Source organism: Cavia porcellus, unplaced genomic scaffold, assembly GCF_034190915.1.
Source record: "Cavia porcellus strain 051 isolate PalLab524CR breed Dunkin Hartley unplaced genomic scaffold, mCavPor4.1 scaffold_20, whole genome shotgun sequence".
Lineage (NCBI taxonomy): Eukaryota > Metazoa > Chordata > Mammalia > Rodentia > Caviidae > Cavia > Cavia porcellus.
Window position 1 is genome coordinate 21179402 of NW_026947503.1, and position 21460 is coordinate 21200861.

The window sequence follows — 21460 nt, forward strand, 5'->3', positions numbered from 1 at the left end:
TACCACTGAACTGTTTTCCAACCTTTCAAGATTTGTATTTTATCCGAGTCTCACTTAGTTTCCTCTAGAGTGGTCTTTAGTTTGCTATCCTTTTGCTTCAGCCTTTCAAGTAGATGGCATTACAGGAATGTATCATCATGCCTGACAAAAGGTGGCTTTTAAATATATATAGAAGAATAAATTCCCAAGAGTAACAGCTAATATTGAGAAGGAACAAGATAAAAGATTTGTTCTGTTAGCTAGGAAAATAGTCTTAAAGCTATTATAGCAGATGTAATACCAGTAAAGACAAATATATAGATTACTAGAAGTAACTTGATACTATATGAAGAGACTAATACTATAAATAGTATTTTCCTCACTTCACCGATAAGGAAACTAAAGCACAAGTGAGTGTCTTGACATTTTTCACTTGCAAATAGAGTTAGAGTTTGAAACTTAGCAGTCTGGCTCTAGAATCTGATACAGTCTTAACTGACGACAACTATTTTGTAATGTAGAATCATATTGCTTTTTAAAACTAAGGGCGCTAAAACTACATGCCTAAGAAAATTCATTTTTGATAGTCTGTTCTCAAGGAAATTATTGTTATGATGAAGACTAGAGGCAAATATTCTAGAGAGATGGTTAAACTAACAGTGGTGACAATCATATGAGTTAGAATATGGCAGCTTAAGAAGAATTCATACGTATATGGGAAAGGGAGATTTTTGAGTAAGAAAAGTAAGTATGTAGTTATAACAGACTGTGATATCATTAATCATAAAATAAATGCTGATACTATTGGCACACATGTGACTACATAAGCAAAGTGTGAAATAAACATGCCTAAATGATAGTATATGTGCTTGAGTGGAGGTATTAGCATTATATTAATCTATTAAATAATTTAGTAATTTATTAATTATGTGTTAACTTATGTAAGTTTAAGATACCATAGCCATGTGGAACATTAAATTGAAATTTTTTATTATTTGGTTGGATGTAACATAAGTATATGTTGTTATTTTTAAATAACAGTTTAGCCATTAAAAATTTCATTTCACTTTTGAGGTATTGAGATGTACTTGGGGGCAGTGACTAAATGTTAACTCTGCTTTACTTATCTTTAATGGGTATACCAGGAAAAATAAGTAAAGCAGAGTTAACATATAGATTACCATGTAAGTACAACAGATCTTTTATTTTTATTTCTCTTACCTAATGAATATTTTTCACTTCTGTATCATTTCTTTCTAATGACATATATACATGCAATGTCAATATTGTCTTAGAATCTCTATCAAGTAAATTTGGCCCTTAAATATACAAGACTAAAGAGTACTGTTGCAATACATTTAAATAGGTAGCCCATGTCCTTCTCACGGTCTATTCTGAGGAAATCATTCCTTTTTTTTTTTTTAAACGATTGCCTTAGTATACTTTCTTTTTTTGTTCTCAGGTGCATGCTGTTCACTTGTCTGTTCTTAAGTTTGAGAAACTTTATGTTAGTATACAAACATCTAAAAAAGTCATAATCATGAGATTTTAATTACATGGTTAGTGACTAATTTTACCAGTATCACCAGATTTTAATTTAATAGTATTTTTTATCATTCTATTATTTTCTTATTTAACCTTTTATAGCATAGTCATGAATAATTGACAAATCATGAAATAGTTTCTAGGGTAATGAAATAGCAAATGTTTAAGATAAGAAAAGTAAGATTATCTTAGATTTGTAAAACTGTCTAGTGGATTCATACGGTGTCTTAGTTACTTTTCTCTCGTTGCTAAGACAAAACACCAGACACCCAAAGTTAAAAGGGGAAAAGTTTATTTATCTCATAGTTTGAGGTTTCCATCCATAATCAGCTGGCTCCATAGCAGGGTGATGTGCCAGAGGGGCAACAGTTCATGGCAGTGGAAGACAGCAAAGCAATAAGAGCAAAAAGAGAAAGGAAAGAGAACACGTCTCTTTTTCTCTCTTATACTGTATGTAGGCTACTGTCCCTTGGGTCGCTGTAGCACTCACATCTATAATCCTAGCATTGGATCCATGAATCAGTCACACACTAGAAACCTTGCCCCCATGACTGCATGAGGCTTTGGGGGACATTTAAAACAAACTATAACATGTGGTAATTTCATATCCTATTGCATCCTCTTTTTAAAAAACTCTTTGATATTTTAAAGACCTCTAAAAAAGAACAAAAGTCATTAAAATACCCATTTGCACAAATAGTACTGCTTAAAAAAGAAACTAAAAGTTAAGATTGAATCCTGTGGACCCTAATGATTTGCCAGGGCATAACCAGCAGGTGGAGCTACATGACTAGGAAAAGCACAAAGCTTTGGCTGGATTATAAAGCTACCTTAAAAAGGAGGAAAAATATATTTTAAAAGCGTATACTATAAAGCCTAAAGTAAAAATTATAGTGGAAATTTAAGAAACTTAAATTTTAACAAAAATTTAAATGTATTTCCTAACAAAATGACAATAGATATTAATTCCTTTTCATATATTGGGTTTTTGGGGGCTGATACATAGTAAAGTTCTTCTCTTAGATAAAATTTAAATATTGGTTTTAACACAAACCTTTCCACTGCCTTACCATCTTATTTGCTAATTATTTGTAAGAAATATAAATTTATGTTTAAAAACTGAAATTTATCTTTAAAAAACAACCTTTAAATTGCGTGCTTGAGAAGATATTAATGGATCCCCTATATCATGAAAAATAACATGATTCTCTGCCCTTAATTGTGCTAACAGTGTGGGGATTATTTTAGAAATAAGTTCTTACACTTCTTTCTGTTTTTATTTTCTTGAAATATTTTTAATAAATACCCTAAAGGGAATGAACAGATAACACTAATATATATATATATATATATATATATATATATATATATATATATATATACAAGAAATCAAACTGAGAAAGATGCATTATTTCAAAGAAGCCCTCCAAATATTTATCCACCCTGAATAACAGATAAAATTCTTGATAATGTTAAAATGTAGCTTAGTTTCTTCTACAGTGCTGACGACTATGAAATAAAGGTATAGTAACATTTATAGCAAATAAGTTGCAAACTTTAAGAGCATATATTTTTCTTTTTTACTTAAACATAACATGAATTATAAATTCTTTTAAAGTTTGATACTTTCAGTAAAAGATTTAGTCTACAAAAGAAAATTTTTCTTACAAATTACTATGTAGAAATGTATTTTAAGCATTTTGTCTTTCAAGTTTATATTCTTTTAAGTTTATTCGTATCTGTGATCATGATATGAAAACATTTGAAAAATCTTGACTTTTTGTTGCTTCTTGGCCTTTTGGCTAAGGTCAAGTGAAAAGTTTTGACTTTTCTTTCTTAGCAGTCTGAATTTTGGCTAATTATAGGAGGGTATATTAGGTTTTTATGGTTCTCATAACAAAACTACTGCAAGCTGAGTGACTTAAGATACAGAAATTTAGTCTGTCACAGTCCTAGAGGCTAAAATACAAAATCGAGGTATGGTCTAGTCTCCTCTAAAGCAGTGGTCCCCAGTCTGTTTGGTGCTTGGGGAAGACAATTTTTCTATGGGTTAGAGGTGGTGTTGGCATTGGGATTAGGTTTAATAAGGAACATGTAACCTGGGTCCATTTTATGTACAGTTCAAAGAAGGGTTTGCACTTCTGTGAGAATCTGATGCTGTGACTGATCTGACAGGAGGTAGAGTTCAGGCCATAATACAAGCTTTAGAAAGTTGTTCTGTATAGAGATGAAGCTTCCCTTGATTGCTTGTTGCTTATCTTTTGCTGTATGGCCTGGTTTTCTTTAAGGCCACTGACCCTTACTGTTACATGCTTGGGGAATTGGGGATCCTTGATCTAAAGCCTCTATGGCAGAATTTTCTTGCATCTTCCAGGCTTCTGATAGTTACTTGCAATCCTTGGTGTTCCCCTGCCTGTACCTTTATTGTTCGAATTTCTATCTCTGTCATTACGTGAGCTTTATTCCTGTATGTCCATCTCTAAGTTATGTTGCCTTGTGGGTCTACATGCTAGTCACATACAAGTATGTTAAATTTGTATGAAATGCATCCACTTAAAAAGAGGAAAGATTTGTTTTGGCCTATAGTTTTGAAGGTTTCAGTCAGTTTCCAGTTGGCTTGGTTGCTTTGGACTGGTGGTAAAGCAATGATGCATCATGGTGGGGAGTGGATAGTAAATAAGTTACTTACTCATGGCAAGTGGGAAGCAAAGAGAAACATATATTCACAGTCTTTTTCAAGGGTACCTCCCCAGTGACCTAAAATCTCCCAGTAGACCCCACCTTTTAAAAGTTTTTACTACTTTACAGTGGTTTCAACCTGAGGACCAAGCCTCTGGAGGACATATCATATCTTAACTAATAGCAGTCTGCCAAGATCCTATTTCAAAACAATAATTGTATTCATAAGTATCGAGGCTTAGGATTTCAATATATCTTTTTGGAGACACAATTCAGCTTTTACCAGAAGGTTCACCTTTGTCATCATTTTAGCCATTACAGAGAATTAATCTAGTTGCTTCACTGGCTCAATCAATGTTCACTGTTTTCTTAGTGTATACTAGGCATTGTACTAGGTGTTGGAAGACAAACACAGTGCCTATTCACATTAGATTTAAAGTCTAATGGGAACATAATAGAGCAAAAATTATAGTGCAATATGACATGTAATAATGTAAGTGAGCTTGTTTTTATAAGAATGCTCCATGACAGTGACCTAAGTGCCTGCCTGGCAAGTGTGAGGTCATGAGTTCAATCCCTAATACCAAAAAAAAGACTTCACTAGCACCAAACCCATGTTGAGAGATGCAGATTTTTAGAAACAAGAGAAGGTAAACAGGACAACTCCAGCCAGTAAGGTGATGTCAGGAAGAGGGTTTTCCCATTACTTATTGTTATCTTTGAGAGGAATGTGAAATGGAGTTGCAAGAAGTCATCACTTAGCTCACTTCTGAGGTAGTAATTACCACTGTACCTACTCTAATTAACTTGACACTCGTTGCAGTGGACTGTAGTAGGTCTGAGGCAAGTAGCCACCAAAGATCTGATTAGTAGAGTCTGCCAATTTCCATGATGTAAATATTCTTACTATGGATAGTTTCAAGCCATCAGGGAGGTGCTGCAAAGAAATAAGAAGAATTCTATGCGATTGGGAGCTAGTTTCCCAAGACTGAAGCATCCCACTGAAGAAGGGATAGAGGGAAGTAAGAAGTTGAGGCAAGAGGAAACAAATATAGGATAGGGAGCTATTACAGTAGGAAGTTCTCTTACTGTTATTTTTGGGTTGGTCTTGGAAGACAATTTTGCAGTGGGGAGAGATCTGTATTTCAAATGAAACATCATTACATACTTATGTTTTAATAATGTGTTCTGATGTCTTATTTTAAAACCAAATAGAAGAAATTTAATATTTTGTTCCTTATGTTTTTCATGTTAAAAGTGTTTTGAAAAGTAATATAGCAAAACTATAGTAGATCTAGATTCAGTAATGAAATGTTATAGTTTCTAGAAATAACAAGGTTGTGAAATTTAGTGTGTACTTTAAACATTTTACTAAAATATTGTAATGACTTTAAACTTACCTTGGGCCAGCCACATTGGTATCTGCTGCTTGGAAAAGGATGAATTGTGAGTTCAAATACAACCTGAGCAATTTTACAAGACTCCCTCCCAACTTCAACTAAACCAAACCAAACCAAACCAAAACAAAACGGAAAACAAGCAAAATCTAATTTTGCTTGTGACGCAAAAACAAAAAAGCACTTCCCTGCATATTACCCTAAATGAAATTTTCTGTCCTCTCTTTTCTTTTTCCTTTACTGTCTCACAGCTGCCACACATGAGTCTCCAGTTGTACTCTCAGCCAAAGCTGATTATTGAGCTAGTACTTTTTCCTTCTAGTGGACCCCATCAGTTCCAAAGTTTGTTTAAATGTAAAACACTTAATGGCCCAGTGGTTTTAATTATTCTTCTCGCTTTGTGATCTGATCACTAGGAATTTCTTTGGCATTCCTCCTGACTGGCCACCAGCCATTTCTTTGTTCACATATTGTACCATGAGCAAATCTTAATATCTCCAAAAATGGTTTCTCTGAAAGTTTTCAGTTTGTCACACTTTAATAGACATGTGAATGTAGGAGCAGAAAATAATCAGATTCCATCTCCCAACCCTGCAAAATTTGAAATTCAGAAATTTAAAATTTTTCTTATAACTAGTAGTATTTTTTGCTGCATGTGCGTGTGCGTGTGCGTGTGCGTGTGCGTGTGCGTGTGCGTGTGCGTGTGTGTGTGTGTGTGTGTGTGTGTGGCGGTGCTGAGTAAAACTCAATACATCACGAATGCTAGGCAAGTACTCTACTGCTGATCATTATCAGCGCTTCTCATACTATTATAAAATATTGTCCTTGCTGGGTATAATTGCATGCACTTGTAGTTCAGGATACTGAGGAGGCTGAGGCAGGAAAATCACTTCAGCAAGGAGTTTTGGCCAGTTTGAGCAATGTTTTAAACTAAACAAAAAACAAAGGGAGGGAAATAGGTTTTACTAATCATCAACTAGTCATAAAACCTTTGTTTACTTCATTGTATTTCAAAATTGTTAAGATTTTCCAAATTATTCTTCCTCGGTTATGATGTTCTTTCTCTTAATCTTTTTTTCATTATTCTCGCAATGCTATACTAGGTAGTACTTTTTTTTTTTAGAGTAAGTGCTACATGGTAGAGTAAAGGTGCTCAACTTGGAAGGAGAGCAACAGAAGAACACTATAAGCAAGAGATATACCCTACAAAGGTGTGCTGCCCTTGAACTGTCTCCTCCAACCAGGCCCAGCCTCCTAGTATCAATTCTGCTGTGAACATCAGCTGATAGACCAGCATGATTGTAGCAAATCCAAGTACCACTCCAGAAATCTCTTAAACCAGTCAAATTGACAATTAAGACTGCAGATAAAAGAAAAAGTTAATATGTATTAGGTACATGTACCAGTCATTATATACAACAAATATGTACTAATATATACTACAAATATATACTAATAAAGATTGAAAAAAAATTAACTGACAACATATAGTCTATAGGGGAAGGAAAAGTTTAGTTTAGTTTAATATTTTATTTTTGAGACAGGTTCTCACTGGGTAGTTCTGGCTGGCCTTGTACTTACTTTGTAGCCTAGGTTCAAACTCACAGCGATCCTCCTGGAGGGGCTAAATTTTTACTCCTGCCTTTTTTAGATTTTTTTTGTTGTTTTTTTGTTTTACTATTTTAGCTCAGGCTTGAGAATTAAATTGACATAGGACAGATCAAAGAAAAAAAACATGAATATGTTTAATAAAATTTTATGTAATACAGAAATTTTCATATGAAATAAAGACCTGAAGATGTATTTAGAGATGGATTCTTAGGACTGAGTTAGACAAAGGATAATAAATTATGAAAGCATAAAGAGGAAAGGCGTTTGGAATAATTGGGTGGAGAAATGTCTGAGTGATAAGGATTTATCTAACAAAGTTTGTTTGCTGTGTGCAGTGGCCCTCACCTGTAATCCTAGCACTTAGGAGACTGAGGCAGGAGAATCACCATGAGTTTAAGGCCAGCCTGGATGACACAGTGAGACCCTGTCTCAAAAAAACAAAGGAGGAAAGATCCCCCAAAACAGGTTTATACGTATTTCCCTATCTTTAGTTTCCTCTTCTTAATAGCTTTCCCTATCTTTAGTTTTCCTTCTGGGATAGGAAGAACATTTTTCACATGGAAACTTAATGTCCTACTTTGAAGAAACAAATGAAAGAAAACTCAATAATCTTTTTTACATCTGCCCTTTCATCTGTCTTTAATTCACAATAGTCATTATGCCAGAGTAACATATTTTTTAACCCCTTCAGTTCCTACTAACAGTGTTTCAGTTTCCAAATTTTCAATATCCTCATACTTGGTATGCTAAATTTTAGCCATTTCACTGTTTCATGATATTATTTTTGCACAGATTTTATTTAAATATATAACATGCATTCTGAAAAGTACAGAAAGCATAATATTATTACTTAATGAATTTTTGCAAATTTAGCATGTTTGTAGGTAACCAAACATCACTTCTCTCCAAGGGTATCTTATCCTGATCTTAATCACATGGATAATTTTGATTATTTTACAATATTGTATAAATGAATTTATTTAAGTATACTTTTGCTTAGCTAATTTTGCTTACCACATGCTGTTTGTTAGATTTGACCATGTTGCTTTGTTGTTATAATAATTTATTCTCATTGCTATCTAGAATACAGTTGGGTGAATTTATCTATTCGACTATTGTTGAGCATTTAAATATTTTCTAGTTGAGAACTATTATAGATAGTCCATATGAGCAAACATTCTTAGATAAGCCTGTTGTTGAAAATATACATGTCAGTATAATTGTTGTATACCAAAGATTTGTTTAGTCATAGGGCATGTGTATCTTAACCTTGAATGTAATCATTTTCCAAAGTGGTTTACCAACTTACACTCCTACTGGCACAGCTTCACCAGTGTTAGCTGCTGTCTTTATTGTCACAGCTCTGGTAGGTATTGAGTGATGCCACAGTGAGATTTTAATTTGCACTGAGACCCAGAAAACTTAAACACATTTTTATATGTTTAGGGAGCATTTGGTATCTGCTTGTATAAGGTCTCAGTTCACTTTTGCTCATTTTTTTGGATGACTTTTCATCTTCTTATGACTTGTAAGTGTTCATCATCTATTTTAGAAGAAAGGTTTTTACTGAATAAATATATTACAAGTATCTTCAGTGATACTTGTATGATCCATCCAATATCTCATCTTTTTTTGATAAACATGAGTCTTAAGTTTTAAGATAATTTATTAATATTTTTCCTTGCAGTGAATACTTTTAGTGCATTTAAGAAGTTACTACCTCTCCAGTTATGTAACATATTGTCTTATTTTATATGCTGAAATTTTCATCATTTTATCTTGCACATTGAGACCTACAATTCATCATTTACTTTCATGATAGTAAGAGGCCAGGGTTAGGATTCATTTTTTGCCATATGTATTACCTCTTTTTGAAAAACTCTTACTTAAACCTCACTATGGTATAATCATTACACCACATCATCAATACAGTGACTTGTATTAGGAATTTGTTACTATTCTGCTTATTTGTATGTCTTTTAGACAAGTATAGTACTCTTAATTACTATAATTTTGTTTTGATGTCTTAGAGCTTTTTCATTGTGCAAAACTTTTTGTAGTTGTATTTCTGTCTTTGCAGAAATACAACTACAAAAAATTTGTATTTCTTCAATTTCATACACATACCTATCTACTGAGATTTTGATTAGGATTGCACCAACTCTGTAATTGCTATCTCTATGATATAGATTATTTCAATCTTTATATCCTATAATTTCATTTATTAGAGTTTTCTTTAATTGTGCTATTTTATTATTTTTAGTGTAGGAGACTTGCAAATGTTTTTTAGGATTATTGATTTGTGCTTTCTCCCTTTTTTTCTTGATCATTTTTATTAAAGATCTGTGTTAGCTTCTGTGCTGGTTACTTTTCTCTCATTGCTGAGACAAAATACCTGATGCCCAAAATTAAGGAAGGAAAGGTTTATTTAGCTCACAGTTTGTGGAGGTTTCAAAAATGCATAATCAACTAGCTCCAAGGCAGAGTGGCACATAGCAGAGGGCAATAATTCATGGTGGCTGAAAACAGCAAAAACAAGAGCACAAAGGGAGGAGCACACAGAGAAAAGTCTTTTCTGTCTTTTATATTGTATGTAGGCACTCACACCCATAATCCCAGCACTGGATCATGAATCAGTCACAAGTTCTAGGAACCCACCCACATGACTACATGAGGCTTTGGAGGGATATCCAAACATAAATAAGCTTCTCATTGCTTTGACAAATTACCTAAGAAAAACAACTTAAGAGGAAAATTTTACTTTGGCTCCTAGTTTCGTAGGTTTCAGTTCATGATTGAGTACTTCATTGTTTCAGGCCTGTGTTGAAGTAAAATATAATGGAACTTCATGGAGGAGAAATACTGTTCATTCCATAGCAGCGGGAAAAGAAAGAGGAAAATGCAGAGGTGCTAGGAGGGGCCGGGGACAAGATATAATTCCCAACATTCAGTTCCATGTCTGCCTAATCCACAGCCTTTTTCAACTAGGCCTTAGCACCTCCCAGAAATATCTTCAAATTATGGATATCAATGAATTAACCCACTGATTATTTTTTGAAATTTTTTCAAATTTTATTTTAAAGACATTAAGACAAAAGACAGAACAAAGCAGATGAGAACAGAACAATGGAAGCAACACAGCACTTCACAATAAGACAGATGGATATTAACATTAGCTACCATAATGTCTCTTTTTTTGAAATAGTTGAGCATACCTTCACATACAATGATATTAAATGTAACAAAATAGTATAAAATCATTCAAGATAATGAAAGTATTACAGAGCATTCAGAACCAAATAACAGAAAATGAACAATGGCTACTATATTATCATATTTTCCATAAAAAATTTGTTTATACTGTCACATATATTAAAATCTAGTAAGATACAACATGATAGAACCAATTGAAGAACAAAAGCATGGTAGAACTTAAATTAGCAATGGCTGCCATAGTATCTTGTTTTCTTCAAAATAGCTGTTCATACCATCACACATAATAAAATCAAACAAAACAGAATAAACCCATTCTAACTAATGAATGAAAACATTATAAGGCTTCAAAGCAATGTAATGGAGAATCATCATTACCATAAAATCTTATGCACTCTTACCATTACTTACACTCAGGAGATCATACGGAATACATGTGAGTTTGATTTATTTTGCTTATGAGTATGGTCTCAAGTTATAAATTTATAAATATCTCATTTATTTATAAATTTATTTATTTATAAATATCTCAATGGAATCATTTATTTATAAATATCTCAATGGAATCATTCTTTATAGCTGAGTAGTTCTCCATTGTATAAAAATACCACAACTTTTTTTATCCATTCCTCAGCTGATGGACACTTACGTTGTTTCCAATATCTGGCTATTACAAATTGTGCTGCTATAAATATGAGTGCACGTATATCACTGTGGTATGATGTTTTCAGTTCTTCTGGGAATATGCCTAGAAGTGGAATAGCTGGGTCAAATGGGACTTCCAATCCCAGCTTTTTTAGGAATCTCCAGACTGACCTCCACAGTAGTTGCACCAGTCTACACTTCCACCAACAGTGCAGAAGAGTTCCTTTTCCCCCACAACCTCTCCAGCATTTGTTGGTAGTTTTCTTGGTCCTGGCCATTCTTTCAGGAGTGAGATGAAATCTCAGTTTAGTTTTAATTTGCATTTCTCTAATGAGTAATGATGATGAACATTTTCTCATGTATTTATTTGCCATTTGTATTTCTTCATCTGAGAATTGTATATTCATGTCAGATGCCCATTTTTGGATTGGGTCATTGAATTTCAGGGGTCTGATTTTTTAAAAATTCTTTATATGTTTTAGACAGAAGTCCTTTGTCTGAGGGACAGTTCACTAAGATTTTTTCCCAGTTTTTGGATTTTCTTTTCACTATGCTGGAGATTTCTCTTGACATGCAGAAACTCTTTAATAAGACATGATCCCACTTATTGATTCCTGTCCTACCTACCCATATGTCTTCAAGATTTTTTACCTACATTGTCTTCCAACAGATTTAGTGTTTCTGTTTTAATATTTAGATCTTTGATCCATTTAGATTTTAGTTTAGTATATGGTGATACACATGGGTCTACTTTTCTTTTTCAGCATATGGAGAGCCAGTTTTTCCAGCACCATTTATTAAAGAGACTGTTGTTCTTCCAGTGAACATGTTTGGCCCCTTTATCAAAGATAAGGTGGTTGAGTGTGTTTGTAGTTGTGGTTGTATCTTCTAAATGTATTCCATTGATCTTCAGCTCTGTTTTGATTTCAGTACCATTTTGATTTTACTACGGTTGCTTTGTAGTATAACTTCAACTGAGGGATTGTGATGCCTTGCCTTTGCTGCTTAGAACTGTCTTTGCCATTCTAGGTCTCTTCTGGTTCCAGATGAATTTTAGGAGTGATTTCTCTAGTTTTATGAGGTATGTTAGTGGTATTTTCATTGGTATTGCATTGAATCTGTGTAACGCTTTTGGGATAATGGCCATTTTCCAATATTTATTTTTCCTATCCATGAGCAAGGAATGTCTTTCCATTTTCTAAGATCCTCTTCAATTTTTTTTCAGGGTATTATAATTTTGCCTGTATAAATCTTTTACTTCTTTTGTGAGATTAATTCCTAAGTATTTCATTTTTTTGGATGCTAGTGTAAAGAGTGTGGCTTCTCTTATTTCTCTCAGTGATTTTGTTGCTAGTGTATATGAATGCTGTTGATTTTTGAATACTTTGTATCCAGCTATATTGCTAAATTTATTTACTATATCTAGGATTCTTTCAATGGAGTTTGGGGGTCTTCTATGTACAGTATCATGTTGTCTGCAAATAATCATAATTTTACTTCTCTTTTCCTATCTTTACTCCTTTTATTTCTCTCTCTTGTCTAATTGCTCTGTCTAGTATTTCCAGTACTATGTTGAATAGCAGCCATGGTAAGGGACATCCTTGTCTTGTGCCTGATTTTAAGGTAAAGGCTTTCGGTTTTTGGCCATTTTATATGAGACTGGTTGTTGGTTTGTCATAGATACTCTTTATCATACTGAGGTAAAGACCACCTATTCCAATTTTCTGTAAGGTTCTTATCATGAACGAGTGTTGGACCTTATCAAAAGCCTTTTCTGCATCTATAGAAATGATCATGTGATTGTTACTTTTGGCTCTGTTGATATGGTGGATTACATTTATTGATTTACCTGTGTTGAACCATCCCTGCATGCCTGGGATGAATCCTACTTGTTCGTGGTGTATAATTTTCTTGATGATTTGTTGCATCCTGTTTGCTAATATTTTATTGAGAATTTTTGCATCTCTGTTCATTAGGGAGATTGGCCTGTTGTTCCCTTTTTTGGTTGGATCTTTCTCAGGTTTTGGTACTAGAGTAATATTTGCTTTCAGGAATGACTTAGGAAGAATTGCTTCCCATTTGATTTCATGGAAGAGTTTGAGGAGTATCTGCATTAAGTCTTCTTTGTATTGCTTGTAGAATTCCACAGTGCATCTGTCTGGGCCTAGGCTTTTCTTTGTAGGTAAGACTTAATTACATTTTCAATTTCATTAATGGAAATTAGATTATTCAGCAGTTTTACATCTTCTTGATGCAGCTTTGCTACTTCATATCTTTTTAGGAATCTGTCTATTTCTTCTGTGTTATTGAACCTATGAGAGTAGAGGTTTTTGAAATAGGTGTTGATGATCTTCCGTATTTCCACAGTCTAGTGATTTCACCTTTCTCATTCCTTCTTGCATGAATTTGAGTTTCTTTTTTTTAAAAAAAATAAGGTTGACTCAGGGCTTATCAATTTTATTTGTTCTTTCAAAGAACCAAATCTTTGATTCATTGATTCTTTGAATGGTTTTCTTAGTCTCTATTGCATTAATTTCTGCTCTTATTTTTATAATTTCCTCCCTTCTTTTGACTTTGGGCTTGACTTGCTCTTCTTTTTCTAGATGTTAGAGGTATAACATCAGGTTGTTTATTTGTGTTCATTCTCCAGTATTATTAGATAGTCCAATGCCCTATTGGATTTTCTGTCTCCTAGCATCAGCTGTATGTCTCAATACTCAGCTATTTGCCTTGTTCTAAAAATAAGGTTGGCAGATGTTATAAAGGTTTGCAGCCTACAAAATGTTGGTCACTTCTCTGTGGTTTTTTTTCTTGCTAGGATTTTAGGTTCTTTAATTCTTAATTATCTTGAACTTTTAAATTTATTTTTAATTTTGTCATATTTTCTAGTTGTTCCTGGAGAGAAGTAATATATCCAGGATTTTCTATCTTAGAAGATATAGTTAATTTTTAACATTTTAAAATTTATTGTATTTTTAAAAATTGGTTAGTAAAATGTTAATGAAAAATAATATATGGGAGCTTATTGAATCCAAATATTGTATATTATAATCCAAATATTATAATCCCTTTGTTGGTGTGCTTCATAATCCAGAAGGTTATATATGTAATCCCATTGAAATGTTATTGAAATCCTGGCAAGTTACCACCAATGCATCCCACAGCAAGAGTAAAGACTCTAAGACATATTCATAGTTATGGGCAGCCAAAGTTCCTTAAGTCTGATCCAAGTGAGGATACATAGGCAAAGGCCTTGATCCTACACCTCTCCCAGAATTTATTATCTTATGAAGAAAGAGTGATTCAAGATTGATTGACAGTGAGGATTGAAAAAGTTTTATGGCGGGGCATCTGTGTAAAATCTACCTGTCAGTCCTGACCAGGGATGTGTCTACAAAATTGATGAACAGGAAAGGAAGGGGGTGCTATGTGTCCCTGAGGAGAAGTTTTACTTTAGAGATGACAGGTATAAGTTGCTGAGGTCTCAGAGTGTCTGGGTCAGTCTGTATAAACACAAAGGAATAAAAAGCATTTTTAAGATCTATGACTGTAAAGTGAGTGGTAGAAGGAGAGATATGAGAAAGCATGGTGTAAGGGTTTGGCACCACTGGGTAGATTGGGGTAATGGCATTATTGATTACCCCAAGGTCCTGCACTAGACGATAAGACCCATCAGGCTTGAATACTGGGAGGACGGGAGTATTGTGGGGTGAATGGGGAGGTTTAAGAAAACCATTGTCTAAAAGATGCTTGATTATAGATTTAAGTCCCCATAAATGTTTGGGAGTTACAGGATATTGGGGAACGCAAGGAAAAATTTAAGGATCCCTAAGATGAACTAAAATAGGCATGGCATGGGTAATGCACCAGGTGGGATTGGAAGTATCTCAAACTATGGGATCAACCAGAGAGGAAGGGAAAGGAAGGGATGGCTTTGCAGCACACTGTGACGATGGCTGGAGGACAGAGAGCTGTGGGGAGGGAGAAGGTAAAGGAGAAGTTAAGCTTTTGAAGAATATCCCTATCTGAAAAGGGGTGTGGAACATGTTGGAATTGTTAGGAAGCTATGGGTAATGAAGAGAGTCTGGAACCTGCATGGAATGGGCCCTGTCTGCAAAGGCTGTGTAGATTGGCCATCAACACTCTTTATAGAGACTTAGGACTTAATATAACGGCCTGAAAACTCAGAAAGAACACTATACATGGCCTCTATGTTCACAAGTATAGACAGTGTCTTACCTGCAACCTCCATTGGGACCTGGGGCTCTGAGAAGGATACCTTAATGTGGGGCTGGGGACCCTGAGCCCCATCAGTCTTCAGCAGCAAGTCCAAGTAGAATAGTTACGATGAATCCGGTGGTCACGAGATCTCCTATGAGGGCAAGGAATTAGAGGATGGCTTACCCTCTCCCTGGTGGCTAGGACAGTCAGTCTTCTAATGGCCCTTGAGATTGCAATAGGGGCAGGGCCCCAGAGGAATGCCAGGATTGGTGCATTCTATTGCCCAATGTCCTCTTTTGTTGCACTTGAAGCCTGGTCTGGGAGAGGTTTGGGCAGCTTCGCCTTGTCTTGATTTACCTGTCTCAGAGCTCCAAGTGTCACTACTAAAAGATCAGATTGTTATTTTTCCTTTTGATTTTTATCTCTGTTGTTGAAAACATGAAAAGCAATATTAAGAAGATCTCCCTGTGGGGTTTGAGGGCCAAGTTTGGCCTTTTGTCTTGGGATCTGGCCCACAGTGGAGGTATCTGTCTCCACTATAGTCACAAGACATCTGGTTCTCTGTACTGGCTATTTTGAGGCCCTACCCCTGTCTGACTGCCCATAACATTTTTAACTGACTTAGCTGCCTGTAGCATTTTTCTCTGAAGAAAATGGGTAGAGACCAGTCTGACAGACTGAAGGGGGTTGAAGTTGTCGCATTACAGTCAGGGATACTCTGCAGTTTTTAACTAGTGGCCCTCGGTAAACAGCAGGCAGCTAGGTATATAGCTTTAAGTCTACAAGCGACAAAGGCAAAGAAGCAGTAAGTATACAGGAGTCATATAATAGAATCAACAGGGTATTTATGAGTATAATTTTAGTAATTGCTTCCCATAAGGAGGATAAGCATAATGTCCAGAGAATTTTAGAAACTGACATGTCATTCATTTGTCATACACACATTTAGGTTTTACAATTGTATAAGTACCTCCTGTGCTGTTAGAATGTCTAATGCCATCTGATTTTTGGAGGATGGCCTGTTTTATTAATTTCATCTTTTTATTTAGGAGAGAGAGATCAGCTGTGGTGTCATTTAACGCCAGTTGAGCACAGTTAATTTTGGCCCCAATATGCATCATATAGTTGTTGAACATCCAGCAGATTGGTAACAGTACAGTGCAGTAGAGGCAGTAAGCTTAACATAGAACATTAAATGAAACTATTATTTTCTATTAACCATGGGTGTTTTAAAATTTGAGGACTGAAAAAAAAAAATTTGAGGACTGAAGAAATTTGTGACATTGTTTGGACTGCTCACTATCTAAACATCTCTAAGTATGATATATATTATATAAATTTTTGTTTAAAAATTATTATTTGACTGGTGACCTCATGTTGGTACAACCTGAATCTCCTAGCTGGAGCACAAGAAAAAGGCAGATGTCTGTATCTGAAAGAAAACACTTGTCATCATAAACAATCCCTTTGAAGTCATGAATACACACCATCAGATTAGCAACAATGAATTGTCTTAGTCATATGAACTTTAGTTGAGGTGTCTCCCATAAGGCTATGGAGATTACTGGGGCCTCCAATTAATGAGCAATAGCTGATTAAAGTTACCAGGTGGCCACTTTCTTTTTTTTTTTTTTTTCTTTTTTCTTTTTTGTCTTTTTTATTTTTATCGGTACCAGGGATCGAACTCACAACCGCCTGCTTGCAAGGCAGGTGCTTATGCCACTGAGCTAAATCCCCAGCCTCACACTTTCTTATTTATCAGTTGAAGTCCTATCCAATATCTCCTTACCCCAAGGGATTTTGTTAAACCAATTCTAGCATCATTTTGATCAGCTGGCAACCTAGGTGGAAGCAAGTTTTTTAAATCTACACCCCAAGTAAACCTTGATTAAATGGTCTAAAAATGCAAAAGAAGAGGAAAAAAGATTGTTGAGCTCAAATAAAAAGGAACAGCTGTTTACAGAGCAGGCAATTGGACAAACATGGACAGACAATCCATATAACGACTGGACAACAGACAACAGGTATATAGACTGACAAACATTACAAAATCAGAGTACACTCAAATATATTTGGCCAATTTGAGCTATAATAAATAGACTAGTGTGAATCTTTTTGTAAATCAATTACAATTGCTCCTCTTGAAACAAAAATAGCAGAAAAGGAACCTAATTTATGACTAATCTGAGATAGGTCAGAGAGGGAAAAAGGAGCATGAATATGAACTAATCCCTCGGGACTAGCCTATAGATGGCTGCTGCTGGTCCCATGATGAGGGACCACAAGATGGCGACCATTGACCCTGTGACCTGTCACAAGATGGTGGTGCACTGTTGTATGGAGGAGGGCTGCAGGATGGCAGCTGTCCTCCACCTGAGCTGCAGCAAGATGGCTGCTGAGAACCATGTGGCTTGCTGGAATGCTGGAACGCATGAGACTGAATATGGTGGGCTGGTGGGGAAAATGGCAACACAGGGTAAGGGATAAAGAACCATCTGATGGAATAGGTGGCTCAGGTGGAGGGGACTGTGAAAGTGGTGACTGGGGAAAGAAACTAAGGGAAGGGTTAGAGGCCACTGGAGATGAGGAAGGGGGAGAAGATGGCACAGAGGCACAGAAACCTCCGGCTGAGACAGCTGTGGGATTTGGTCTGGGAAATACAGAGGAGGAGCTGTAAAGATGGGTCTGGTGGGGAGGGAGGGAGGCCTGATGGAGAAGAGTGAGCCTGAAGTGTGTGGGCCATTATACAAGACAGAGTGAGAGAAAGACACGTCCTCAAAGTGAAAAGGCCTAAAAAGGAAGAGTTTCTGCCAGCTTGCCACCATTGTGACAAAAGCATAAATAAAAGATCAGCTTTTTGGTTTTTATAGCCTTCTTGAGGCCAAGAACACCAAGGTTATGAACTGGGCACCTCAGAGGTGTGTTTTTCAGGGGACAGGAAGTGGTCCCCAAGACCGAATTATAAGTCAGCTGAGAGAACAGCTTCGCCTTGGGATGTAAGAGCTTTAGCTCCCCTCCAAGGAACGTGGAAGCTGTCCTGGGTCACACCTATCAAAAGAGGTCTTCACCTGTTTTGAAAGAGGTCGTCACTTGTTTTGAAAGTGTGACACTGAAAGTCCCAACTCCCATTCTCCTTTGCTGGTCACTGAAGAGTGCAGGATGGGGTCCCAGGGGACAAAAATAACAGTTTTGCCTCAGGCTGTCTGGCCTAAGGAGTGTGAAAACTGTTATCTCTGTCCAGGGATGGCAAGGGTAGGTTTTCTCACATAAGCTTGTGAATTTTAGGAATGGAAACAGAAAACCCCATGCGGCAGCTCAGATGAGTGAGGAAGGTTGCTGTTACATGCGGGTCGCAAGTAGGTGGTTCATAGGCAGAGTAGCTTGAATTGGGAGTGGTTTCCAGGAGCTAAGGCACTCTGCCTTCCCAAGTCACAGCACCATTATGAAAGAGTTTTCTGGTGCAATAGAGAAGCAAAAGTACAAAAAGAACAGGTTTATTGAGACGCGGACGTAGGAAGGAGCAAACAACCCATGGCAGCTGCATTTCCCCCTTCGGCCGGAATTTGAGGGGTTGGGACATATGTAACCTTTGAGCGGGGGTGGTGCTTAGGTGGGCATTGATGATGCACGAGGGGTTGATTGGAGTTTTCTTCATGCACACCAAGAAGGGGAATGGCAGTTAAGGCTGAGGAAGAAGCAGGAAGTGGTAAGCGTTCCCACTTTGGCCTTCTACCACATTAGACCACCGCCATAAAACATGCAGTAATTTATACTAGGGCAAGAACCTTTCAAGGGTTGTAGGAATTACGTGAGCAAGGGAAGCTGAGCTAACTGGGCGGAGAGCAAGCACCTCTGCAATATTCAAGGAGAAAAACACAAGAAAGACCAGTTTGCATAACTCAATTGGGACAGCATGTGAATGAAGTTAGAAGGTTGTTACTTCAATTTCTGATATGTAAACTTTAGTATCCTGGGAAGTCATAGCCTCTTATTTTGGGGCTTGTCCCCAGTTGACCTTCCAGGAGTTAACTGGTTCTGCCATCCTGCTGTGTTCTACAGGGAACACAATTTGAGAAAACAGGAAATTGTTATTTGCCCTTAAAGATCACTTATCAGTATCTTAGCTAGCCTTAATTGCATTATTTAGAACCAATTGAAGGGAGAAGGAAATAGCAGGAACTAGATGTGATGGCACATGTCTGTAATCCCAGTACTTAGGAGGCTGAGGCAGGAAGATTGCTGCAACTATTAAGTTCAGCCTGGACTACATACTGAGTTCAAGGCCAGGCCAGAATATGTATCAAGAATACAGCAAGACTCTATCTTAAAATTTTTTTAAAACATTTTGAAAGGAAGCAAAAATAATACATGTGTACAGTAACAGTTACACAAACAATAATTAAGAGTTGCCTTTCTTCTCCTGTTATAGTCTTAAAAGTTTCTCTCTAGAGGTGAAATGTTAGCTTATTATGTATCAGTTTATGTATATAAAAATGTGTGTACATATTTACATGTATTTATGTATCCAATTTATTAAACTTTATATTTTATTTCATTCTGAAAAATAGGTTATATTAGAAATTCTTGTACTTAGAGCTATAGTTTAACATTTCACTATTTTTCTTTAAATCCTTTTTTTGAAAGAAAAGATAATACAGCTGAATCCCTATTTTAAAAATCTACTGTTTTTGCAACTCTTTTATTCAGCAAGACTTTAAAGTTTTGTCTGTTTATGCATACATATCTCTCGTTTTATTTTTATATGATATTCTTTTAGTTACTTACCTGCCAACCCATTTTGTTTTGTTGATGATGTTTGTTTTGTTTGCCTTTTTAAACATAAATAGGAACATGTTATACATTCTATTCTTTACATCACTGTTTTCACAAAACCTCTTTAGGTTTAAATTATGTAATACTAAGAAATTTTATTTTGCATCTCTTCTCAACTTGATGTAAAAATTTGGAAAAAAAATTATGCTTTGGGACAAATTTGTAAGTCCTCAATGTCATGGAACTACAGAGAGATTTGTACAGAACATTTTGATGAATTCCATGTGTGTTTCAAAGTTTTAATATGTCTACCTTTGATATGTCACCCTGGTTTATAAATAATCAAATCAAGACAAATTGTAAACTAGCTTGATCTCTATTTCTGTGTCTGACTACTTTAAATATACAATTATGTAATATAACAAATATTTCTTTTTTCTTATCACTTCCTTCTTAATGCTTTGTTTGGAAGGTTTATTAAGCTGGTTTAGGTACATTAGTGTCAGATAAGCTTACTTTTCTTTTTTTATTGAATTTAGCAAGTCCTTAAGTACTTTAAGAATGGCAGTATATATTATCATCCTTTCATTTTTTTTCATGTTTAGATCTGCCAATATTTGATAGCATTTTGATCAATTAAGATTTATTGAATTATTTTAAGGTCTTAGCACTTTGCTGAGTATTATTGTATAAATTAACCGAAATATAAGACATTATCTTGATCCACATGAACATTAAAATTTAATTGAAAGAAAATAAAAAGATCATTAAACCACACTAAAGTGCTAATGGTATAGGGTGAGATTTGGATTGAATCATCTAAAAATTTGATTTTGAAAAGCAGAGAAAGGAAGATCTTATAAGCAAGAACTCAAATGTATATACAAAATAAGTGAAAAGTAAAGAGTTTAACCATTATGTACTAGCGGGTTATGTTTGGAGTAATGGGAAGTTAACTGGTAGACCCAGAGTATATCAGTAGTCCAGGAAGGATAGAGCTGATAAAGTGAACAGTAAGATGTCCATAACAATTGCAAGATAGTTAGATAATATGATTACTATTTTAGAAAGCTAAATAGATTAGAGCAAGGGGAAGGAGGTCAATTAGAAGGTTTTTATAGAAATTTGAGGAATTCAGTTTAGATATAATCAAAATATGTCTGTGCCCTTTTGTTCACTAATTCCATTTCTAAAACTTCCAGGAAAATATTACAAATGCTTAGTGTCTGAAAAAGCAGAGGACTAAATCAAAGCAACTTTTCTTTTTTCTTTCCTTCCTTCCTTCTTTTCAGTACTGGAGATTGAATTTAATACCTTTTGTAATGAGCTGCATGTTTCAGAGGGGCTTAGTAATAAAATTCCTGTCATACAGTTCATTAATTACTTTGATTTAATCA

At 35.4% G+C, this 21460-nt stretch overlaps 1 protein-coding gene across 20 annotated transcripts in view; it reads left to right on the forward strand.

The window, feature by feature from the left end:
* The window catches only part of Pign (phosphatidylinositol glycan anchor biosynthesis class N), a 132334-nt gene that overhangs the window by 48153 nt on the left and 62721 nt on the right, over nucleotides 1-21460 (forward strand). The gene's annotated exons all lie outside the window — the stretch shown is intronic.